A 9,575-nucleotide genomic window follows, 5' to 3' on the forward strand; every position below is an offset into this window, starting at 1 on the left:
ATAGATCTAGAATCTCAATGAGTTTTCGATTCTGCCATCCCATGTTTTCTTAGCTAATTCTATTTTGTGGAATACAAAACAACAGATGAAAATTATGTACCTGAAATTTTCAATATTGTAAAAAAGGAGCCCTTTTAGTAAGATATATAGCACATTTTTAACAAGTTATAGTACTTGTTACATCTACATACAATGTCCCTGGGCCGAATTTAAGTATGTGGAGAATGAAAGGGGGGGGGGAGGATTTTTGTGGAGGCCCCTACTTATTTTGAAAGCTTTAATAAAGAGCCGCTTGATAATGAAAATACTTATATATAAAAGCATGCTATATCTAAAGAAAGAAATAGAGTTTTTTAATTAATCTCATTTTCCTTTTCAAATAGGCTATTTAATATGCAAATTTTGTAAATTTGATCTCATTTTCCTTTTTAAAATATTTAATATGTATATTTTAGTAGTAAAAATAGTATATTTTTGAGTTTGTGGACTGTAAGGCCCTTGATAGGCGTACTGTCATAATCTGCAATGGAGTGGTATTTACTTATTCTGAGCATGCTACTAGCATACACTTCTAAATCGCGACATTTTCGCCAGTCGTAAAAAAATGCTTAAAAAAATGTTAGAAAAACAATTCTGACCAGTCGAAATTCGGATATATTTTATCTCTTTTGTGGAGGCACCTTTCTTGTGAAGATTCCCAGCTAGGGCTGTAATCCGGTCCTACAATGCCCTTAAAAACATTCCCATGCCCCCCCTTCCCAAAAAAAAAAAATTAATGTGAGTATTTATTATTATGTTTTTCATTATAAAGTTGTAATATAAGCTCATTCTTTTTAGCTAAATTATCGTCGAGCAATAGTTGTTTTTTTCCCCAAGAAAAAACTTTTAGTATAAATTGCAAGATTTGGCTAAAATATAGCAAGCTTGTCAGCACTAAGATTACTGTGCGGTCTGCAATCAGTTTGTTTTTTTTTGTATTAGCCTATAGCCTCTTAGACATAGAAATAGATTTATATAGGTATGTATCTTAACCTTGTCCTTAGACAACTTTATAATTATTTCGCATTTAAACCATTTTTTTCATGTAGTCTAGGACTCTAGAGATTGTCCAAAGAAAGGCTGTCTGGACAATGTAATTTGTCAATTTGTAAAAGAATGCGGAATGGTCTTTCTCTTGATATCCTACTAAGTACAGCTGCTGACCGGGAAAAACGGAGAGATTTGGTACCATAAATGTCTAAGCACCCCTACGACGACAAGGACAAAGTATATTTGTATTAATCATTTTAAAAATTGGATTTAGAAAACAGGATATGTAATACATCTTTTAATGGGAAAGAGAGAGCGACACAGAGAGTCAGGGCCGGCCTTAGGCATGGGGGAGGGGGGGCATAGCCTATACTAGGCTATACATGGCAAATTAGGCAGCCGCCTATAATAGGGTCTCCGATCAGCTGAGGCCGCGCACAGGACTATAACTATAAACATTTCGAAACCTGTATCAAATCTCAACTATAGCAGAGCACTAATGCACTATACGTAGCTGTCGTTGCCTACGTTCTGCGTCTACATAGCCTAGGCCTAGCACTAGCAGTAGGTAGGCTAAGTAGCTATTTATGACTTGGGGTTTATTGACATATGTTTATATCTAACTGTTTGACTAGACTACTTAGAAGACCTTTTTTTTTATGAGTTGCCTAATTTTGTTTTTTTCGGTATTTATTTTTATTTGGCTATTTCATTTGGGGTCACTTTAATTCACTTTGCCTAGCGAGGGCTTCCTTCCATGATTACCATGGGCATGAAGGTGATAAAGGTTGGCCCGGGAGAGAGACTCTGTGAGACAGAGAGAAGGAAAGAAAAAAAGAAGATATATCATATGCGACTATATATATATGCGAGAAGCTGAAATATAAATTTACAATAGATCTGAACTAATATTAGGGCCTATAAATAGGCCTAGTATAAAATGTTTTCGAAAATGTATTCCTTTTGTCTTCTGTGAATGCAGCGGTGCTGAGCGTGAGAACTTGTGAGAATGTTTTATTAAGCTACACACATTGATATATCTCCCAAGTGGTCTAGTGGTTAGGATTTCGCGCTCTCACCGCGGAGGCCGGGGTTCGATTCCCCGCTTGGGAAGATATTTTTTTTTTATTAAATATTTTAATAATTTTTAAACAATATTTTTATTGTTATAGTCTGCAACCATCGATTCCCAGTCTGTTTTTTTTTTTAAATTAGTATTCACGTTTGCTGTCTGCATTGACTATTGTGAGTAATTGCATTATTAAATTGCTATCCAAGCTCTAGTTTGACTTTTAATTATGTACTCAATGTTTTGCTTTGCTCTTGATATTAATAATTACAATTACAACATATCTCTCTATATATATATATATTCATTCATCCGTCAAAACAAAATAGCGACATTGTAATTCTATTTTACCGTCATATGTTTATGGGCCTAATTCTCAAATTATCCAAACGTGCATTAGATTGGGAGCGTCGGGGGGGGGGGGGGGGGGGCGTCACATAATTTCAAGAAAACACTAGTTTAAATCGCTTTCACACTAAACGGTTACCACTGGACGGGGGAAAAAAATAACGGCTGAAGTTATGATGAAGGGTACGGTGCTTCGAAACAAAGTCGCGTGTCTGTACACTGTACTCGACGGACGCCGTACCGACCTTGGACCAACACATTCGATAGAGAGGTCACGGTGGCCACGCTTAGACCCAGTGGCCCACGTGGCTAAACCTGTTAAAATGTATCATACATGTTTTTTGTTTAAGTAGGCTTTAATGTGATAAACCAATCACAAAGCAATACTTTGTTTACTATTTATTTTGCAAAAGACAGCGAATAAAATAAAAATGGGAATAACTAGACTATAAACATCAAAATCCCGCCCATTGCGAAAGCTATAACGATACAACACAAACCACTTAGATTTTATCCTGTCAAACCGTTCTGTGTGAAAGCAGCTTTAGTTTCATGTACACAAGTAAAGAGATATTACAATTATACATTCGCATTAAGCAGTAATTTTGAAATATTGCTTTTCCGCACTCAGGCTAAGAGTTGTGGTTCCAGATAAATAAGAAGTAGGCCTATATGCCTAAGTTAATTTGTGTTTACCTAAAGATGTGTTTTTTTTTAGTTGTTTTTTTTTTTTAATTTTCCCTATTCCTTATAGGCCAACCGTTGACTGAATTTACAATTCTTTAAAATTATGATGAGTATAATGCTGCTCAAAATACACTGGATGTTGCGAATGTAATTTTAAAACAAGGTAACAAAGACAGTTTGTGTGGAGACACAAACTCAAAAAATCGGCCCTCGAAGTGGTCCATCCAGGCAGTTAAAAAGGCAGGTTTCAATATTTTCAGAAAGAACATCACAATGAAATTCTATCAAAGTCAAATGACAGAGAAGAATGGAGAAAGAAGGTTGACGGATCTTGTGTGGTGCCCCAGCGGTCCAGCAGACCAAAGGATAGGTGAAAGTGAATGTGAAGTTAGATGTCAACCTGGCCAAATTAATGTCTTATAATGAATGTATAATTGTTCTAATTGTTTTGTAAAGGGACAATTTCTTATTCCTCAAGAAAAAAAAAATTCCTTTAGTTTTGTGTTCTATTGCGATGGGATGAAAATGCAGGTCAAGCGATAATATGAAAAACTATTTATTAATTGTTGTTTTAATTTATGCCCAAGTTATTTGCATACTAAATAGATTTTTCTCTTTAAAAAAAAAGTAAACATTTTTTGTGTGTAAATGTAGTAGTTAGTATAACAGAACTTACTTAACTTAGCAATATAAATGTAAAAAAAAAAAAAAAAAAAAAGAATGGACAAAAAAATCTAAAACCGTTTGCATAAATGTGTTAAAAATATAGTGTACAGTCATCTCTCGTACTACGGAGCCTCCCGTGTTTGTTACCATTAATAGTAAATTGTTGTAAAAGTGGTGTATTTTTATGAAAAAACTGCTTGCATAAGTGATTTAAAAAATTAGATTTTTCACTTTCAGAAAAGAAAAAAAGTAGCCGTTGCACCAGAACTTTGAATGACATAATGATGTTGGATTTTCACTATCTTTTCTAGTTTACGAGATCTAAACGGAACGGACGGACATTTTACATAAAACTAATAGCGTCTTCTCTCCTTTCGGGGGCCGCTAAAAATGTAGACCAGTACAGTTGATGCTATTGTAATAACTCTGCTCTTGAGACGTCACTTATAGTGGGATATGAACACAAAATGTAACTCACTTCCTATTGATCTCAAACAGACATTATAATTCACTACATTCAAGAAGAACAATAAGACCTATCTGTTCAAAACTTTTTTAGATTAGTTCGTCATTTTAGCTCTCGTGTTTGTGTTTGTAACGTTATCACAGCACCTTGAGCCTACATTATGTTTGTTAACAAACAAATTTAAAAAAATTATTATTACCGTATTATTAAAATGCTGGTGAGCAGGAGAAAAAGCTGAGATCCGGCTCATGGTATGTGTTGAAGATTTGAATGTAGAAATGACAGACATATCTACTTGTACTGTTGTCTCTATTTGTCTTTTTGTTTTAGCTAATAAACTTATATAATTGTTTATACCTCTGAATCCTTTCGTTTAGTGCTTGCCTTAGATTTTATGATTTAATACATTATTCTTTTTTTTTTTCTCAGAGTGCTTTAAAATTCAAAATACGTTTAACTATATAAATCAAGTCATATAAATCATAGACTATGATATAAACACACATAAATCAAGTCTTATATAAACACACATAAATCATAAGTCTTATATAAACACAACTAAAACGAGTCATTTATAAACACACTTAAATCAAGGCATTCCTGTTTAACATAACATTATTTAATTCTTCTCATTGCAAATCAAAGGATAAAGAGAATGCACTTTGTACATTATGAAGCTCATTGACAAAAGAAAACATAAATTAAGATGCAGTGACTAATTGGACAAGATGGCTGTACACCTCTCGTTCTTTCTCGCGCTCTCTCGTTCACTTCTTGGGTGCTGGTTTACCTTGACCACCTGAAAAAAAAAAGATTTTACATTTACGTCTACAAAGAACTAAGTAGATCTACAGAAGTGGCATTGCAAGCTGGGAGAAGGGTGCGAGTGGTGTTGACCTCACCAGGTGACACCCATAGAAAGGTGACACTAGAATGGATTTTTTCTTTTTAATTTGCATAGGCTACACTATCTCTTTTAAAGAACTGGGTTAGTTAGAAATTCGAACATGAACTACATTTTGTGAGATGTTCCAGAGGGTAGGCTATACATCTTTTTTAGCAACTTTTTAATGCTATAGACCGTAGTGGGCCTAAAAGGAAAAGTAGTCAATTTAGAATAAAAAAAACTTTAGGAAAACCCAGTTTCATAGTCATTTAAAGTGATAACTTGTTTAGATAACCATGGCTAACCTTTTCCATAAATGGCTTTACCTGGTAGGACTATTGTTTGAAACATATATACACACATAAAGGTCTACACTTTCAAAAATGTACATACATAGTTATTTAAATTCATTTATTGATATACACAGTAAAGACTATAAGCCTACTTGTACCAACAAAAAAAAGAGGCTCATAAAAATACTAAGTATGATTTTTCTTTGTTTCCATTCATTTGTTCAATTAAATTTGAATATTAATTCAATGGAGTCTTTATGTTCACATTAAACCGAAGAAGATCAACGTAAAACATTTGCTTCATACATTGACATGATTGAAAATATCTGAAAGGGAGTGCCTTTCTAATTAGTGCGATTTCATTAGTTTGAATGCTTTTATGATACGGTTGCAACTAGATGAAATATGTAGAGTAATAATTGTGTAACCGTTTTTATTTAAATTTAATAAGTCAGGTAATTTTCATTGCAAACGTGCACTAAGAAGTCATTTCAAGTTCCCCTTTCAGACCTTGTGGTCTATAGGGCAGATGATGTAAAGGTCATCAGTTTATGTGGCCTACGGTTAACGATGGTGTCATGTGGCCAGCACAACGACCAACCGCCTTTACTTTTCCCCAAAAGGCACCCATTAGAGCTGAGTGGACTAAGAGATCCCGAAATTAAAAAATCCCAGTCTTCACCAGGATTCGAACCCGGGCCCCCTAAATCAGAAGCCAAGCGCTTTACCGCTCAGCCACCGCGCCTCCAGTCGTTCCTCTTAGACTTAATTTAATTCGACTATAGCCTACGTCGTCGATGTTCCAGGCTTATTCAGGCAAGCAGAAACACACATTCTGAAGGTAATGAGAGATTGAGAGGATTGAGTCCACCCAACTCTAATGGGTACCTGACTTTAGTTGGGGAAAGTAAAGGCGTTTGGCCGTTGTGCTGGCCACATAACACCCTGCTCGTTAAACGTTGGCCAAAGAAACAGATGACCTTAACATCATTTACCCTATAGATCGCAATGTCTGAAAGGGGAACTTTACATTGCAAACGTAACCAACAAATAAAGCCAGCTCATTAAAATAAATAAGCAAATTGAAAAAAAAATACTATAAAAAAAGCAAAGATATGTGTGGAAGAACTCCACATTTAAACCACATCTCTCGATAATGTAGAGTTTATTTCCCTCTTTTAATATCGAACAAAATAATTAATTACCAACAACTAATTGATTAATCAGTTAATTTTTAAAATTGATTCATATTTTGTTAAGTACCGGTACAGTAAATAACTAAAGAAAGTTTCAACTTGATCAGATAAGTGCTGTGGGAGAAAAAAAAACGTGTACAATTACCTAAGGGGACAAAATCCCCCATATATAGCCATATCGCCTCATACTGCAGGTTAAGTTGCATAGTTGGTATCAAACAAAATAATTTATTACCAGTAAATTAATTAATTGACTGATTGGTTTTAAAGAATTTTTTGTTTATTCATGTTTTGTTAGAAAAAGAAAAATTTGTAAAGTTTCAACTTGACCCAAGATTAGGTGTGGGAGAAATAACGTCTAAAAAGATTTTTACTAGACAGAGAGAGAAGGTTGATATTATAGCTTTGCAAAAATAGATTATCAGTATCTGAAGTAAAAAAAAATCTCAGTTCAATATCAAATTAAATAAAAATAAATTATTGAATAAAATGCTACAAAGAATGTAGATAAGTCTGTTCATGTATAATTATTTACCTTTATTGCCTCCCTGAGGAGCATCCTGCTTTGGTGGGGCTGCTTGAGCGGGCTGGCCAGCTTTCTTTTTATCTAAAAATACATTATGCCATCAAATTATTGTAAGTGTGTCTCAACAGATAGGATGTCTACTATTTTAGTTTCTCTTAAAAAATGAAATCCCAAAATTAAATAATATGGTTTTATTTTTAAATATTTATTTAAGAAGAGTTGGCAGCAGAACAAGGATAATCGAAGACTAACATCACGATTTATCGACATTTCAAAAATACACTTATCGATATTTAAAACAATAACACAATGGGCAATGTCTTCAAATCCGAAGATTAATGTAATAATAAATAGGATTAAAAAATTTACAATTGACATGAGGAAAAAAAATAAAGGAAAGAATGAAAGAGCGTCAAAAAAAAAAAAAAAAGAATAGGAGAATGAGAATAGATTGTTTTCTTTTTTTTTTTTTTACAGTTGTAAAGTTGAAGTAATTTAGGCAAAGCTCTAGCTTTTTATATTTTTTTTTATGAAAAAAAATAAAATAAGCCAACTCATGAAAATCATAAGGGGAAAAAAATGAAACGCGCCAACTCTCATTTCAAGACAAAAGAAAAAATAAGTTTAAGAAAGAAAAAAACAACAACAAAAAACATTAAGTTGAAGCTTGCAAAAAAATAAATAAATAATCCTATAAAGCTTTTCAGTTAGCATAAAATCTAACCAAACCTACTCACCAACTCCAGACATTTTGTTTGGATGCTTTAATTTAAGATTCCAAGCTAGTCAAAAACTGTCTCAAAGTGGCGTCGTTACAGTATTAGTAAGGTAAGACTTTTATAGTACGGGCAATAGTCGACTATCACATATAATGTCTATCTATGAGTACGATTTTAAGCGCAATGGTCGATTAACTACATATGTAGTTATTCAAATAAATCGTATACAGTATCGGATAGAGGAGAAAAGGACAAGTGACGACAAAAGATTTTTGGATTCGATACCTGCCTACTCTAGGTTGCGATACACTACTGCGTCTGCCAACCGCTGAAATCCAGTTGGATTCAGTTTCGGTGGAGAAACGTCAAATATACGCACTGCATGTCATTAATGGTGAGTGGGGGGGGGGGGGGCGCTTACTATCTATAACTAAAAGAATATTTTATTTTTCAAGGGCATTGTGGTTAAGACAAGTGTAAAGACCAGTGATTATATTTTTTTTTTCTAGAACATTTCAAATGGGTCCAATTTTCTTTCTTTTTCTTCTTTTAATTTTTTTATTTGAATAGTTACATGTAGATAAGCTTTCTTGATTTCCACACAACTACTATTATAAACATAAGTGTTACGGGATGCTTGGAGGACTCCCATGGAACCCAGCCAATACGGTTTCGTCATATAATATGAGCTGGTTTCTAGATCGGAAATGGCCTGCGAGCCGTAGTTTGGGTATCACTGATAAATGTACTGGACACTAACTTATGTTATAATTCAGATGATTCTTCAAAAAATAAGATAAGATAAAAGTGCACGTACTTTTTCCTAGAATTATACTCTTCTAATCTATCATAGTAAAGTACGTCTCTTTCAGACCTTGCGATCTATAGGGCAGATGATATAAAGGCCATTTGTTTCTGTGGCCCACTGTTAACGAGGGTGTCATGTCGACAGCACAACGACCAACCGCAATTACTTCTCCCCACTTAATGTCAGGTACCCATTTTGAGATGGGTCGACTCAGAGGCGCCCTTAAGATCCCCAAATTAAAAAATCCCAGTCTACACCAGGATTTGAACCGAGGATCACACACTTGGAAGCCAAGCGCTTTACCACTCAGCCACCGCACCCTTAGTCGTTCCTCTTAGACAATTTAATTCTAGAAACCTAAGTTGTCGATGCTCCAGACTTATTCAGGCAAGCAGTAACAAATTCTGAAGGCAGTGAGAGCGCATTTACCCATATTTTTACAAAGCTTCTATCAACTAACTCTGTCTGTCTGTCTGGTCAAAAGTTTGTACACGTTATTTCTCCCACACCCAATCTCGGATCAGCTAAAATTTTTTTAGAATTATGTCTTTTATCTGACAACACAAGAATCAATTAAAAAAACAAAAACAATTAGTTTCTTAACTATTGGTAATTAATTATTTTGTTAGATATCTCAAACAAAGGAAAGAAACAGTACTTGACTGAAGTGGTGGTATAAGCTGAATTAGTCTCCTTTATCTTTGTTATCTGAGGCTTATTACAAATTTAATTACATGACTGATCCAAACTAATTAATACACATAATATAAGCTTTGTTGTTTTGTTTAAAGTATTTTATTTCTATTTTGCTTGTTTAATCCCTGCCTCTCTCTCTCTCTGTTGATGCATGAATCTTAAGTCCTTAAAGGAATCGTATTGACA

The 9,575-nt window shown here is 34.1% G+C and overlaps 1 long non-coding RNA gene and 1 other non-coding gene across 2 annotated transcripts; one reads left to right on the forward strand and one right to left on the reverse strand.

Annotated features, from left to right (window-relative positions):
* The first annotated feature begins 2,070 nt into the window (after positions 1-2,070).
* Positions 2,071-2,142, forward strand: Trnae-cuc (transfer RNA glutamic acid (anticodon CUC)). Its single transcript has one exon. It is a non-coding gene; the product is annotated as a tRNA-Glu (tRNA).
* A 2,724-nt stretch (positions 2,143-4,866) lies between these two features.
* Positions 4,867-8,057, reverse strand: LOC106053235 (uncharacterized). The gene is made up of 3 exons (XR_001215218.2): positions 7,904-8,057; positions 7,176-7,247; positions 4,867-5,064 (listed from the first exon to the last, which is right to left on the reverse strand). It is a non-coding gene; the product is annotated as an uncharacterized LOC106053235 (long non-coding RNA).
* Positions 8,058-9,575: the final 1,518 nt, after the last annotated feature.

This window comes from Biomphalaria glabrata, chromosome 4, assembly GCF_947242115.1.
Source record: "Biomphalaria glabrata chromosome 4, xgBioGlab47.1, whole genome shotgun sequence".
NCBI lineage: Eukaryota > Metazoa > Mollusca > Gastropoda > Planorbidae > Biomphalaria > Biomphalaria glabrata.